A 1,420-nucleotide genomic window follows, 5' to 3' on the forward strand; every position below is an offset into this window, starting at 1 on the left:
TGTGTGTGTGCGTGCGTGTGTGTGTGTGTGTGTGTGTGTTTCCGTGTCCGTGTCCGTGTGTGTGTGTGCGTGCGTGTGTGTGTGATAGACTAGTCAGTGTTCAGCCAGATTCTGCCAAAGCAGTTATATTATTATTATTATTATTATTATTGTTATTAATGTTATTAATGATGATGTAACCGTCAGAATGACATCATACTGTATGATAATGACCGTAATAATTAATATTCGTGTGTTTCTTTGACCTCCAATAAAAGCTTGTCAGTCACTTCTGGTTCTTGTTCTGGTTCTGGTTCTGGTTCTTGTTCTGGTTCTGGTTCTGGTTCTGGTTCTTGTTCTGGTTCTGGTTCTGGTTCTTTTGTCCAAAAGCTGCCAGAAATGTCCCGATACCTCGCAGAACTGGCTTCACTAAGGTGCAGTCAGAGAAGAACACAGGGAACAGGCAAAGTCCAAAAACAGAGAACCCAAAATACAAACTATCCGAAGGCACAAAAAACAGGTGAGGAACATCACAGGGGAGAAGATCACGGGAGAACCTCACAGGGGAACATCACAGGTGAGGAACATCACAGGGGAACATCACAGGTGAGGAACATTATAGGGGAACATCACAGAGGAACATCACAGAGGAACATCACAGGGGAACATCACAGAGGAACATTATAGGGGAACATCACAGGGGAACATCACAGAGGAACATCACAGGGGAACATCACAGAGGAACATCACAGAGGAACATCACAGGGGAACATCACAGAGGAACATCACAGAGGAACATCACTGGGGAACATCACAGGGGAACATCACTGAGGAACATCACAGGGGAACATCACAGAGGAACATCACTGGGGAACATCACAGGGGAACATCACAGGGGAACATCACAGAGGAACATCACAGGGGAACACTCCAGGAACACTGAGGCACAACGGGCTCGAGGACCAGACAAACGATCAAGCACTAGACAAAGGGAACACGGAGGTTAAGGACAAAAGGTAACGGGGAACAGGTGAGACGTCAGGTGAATCACAGTAGGGCGGGACCATCAGACAGACAGACGTAAAGCTAGACAAGACCAGACAGGAAACAATACTACCAAAATAAAACAGGAAGCAGGACAAACAGACACGCAGGGGAACACAAGACAGGACCAGGGAGAAAACTAAGACAAGAACACAAAGAGGCCAAAGAAACGGGAAATAAACCCAAACAAAACCCCCGAAACACAACACCGGGACTACTTCTTCAGCAGAAACTAGTTCACACAGGGCGGAGGGATTCACACCGGGACTACTTCTCTCACTCTGGAAGAACTGGTTATTTCTCACTTATTAACTTCTTGCTGTGAGAGTTAACACAAACACACACACAAACACACACACAAACACACACACACACACACACACACACACACACACAC

Source organism: Etheostoma cragini, chromosome 8, assembly GCF_013103735.1.
Source record: "Etheostoma cragini isolate CJK2018 chromosome 8, CSU_Ecrag_1.0, whole genome shotgun sequence".
Taxonomy (NCBI): Eukaryota; Metazoa; Chordata; class Actinopteri; order Perciformes; family Percidae; genus Etheostoma; species Etheostoma cragini.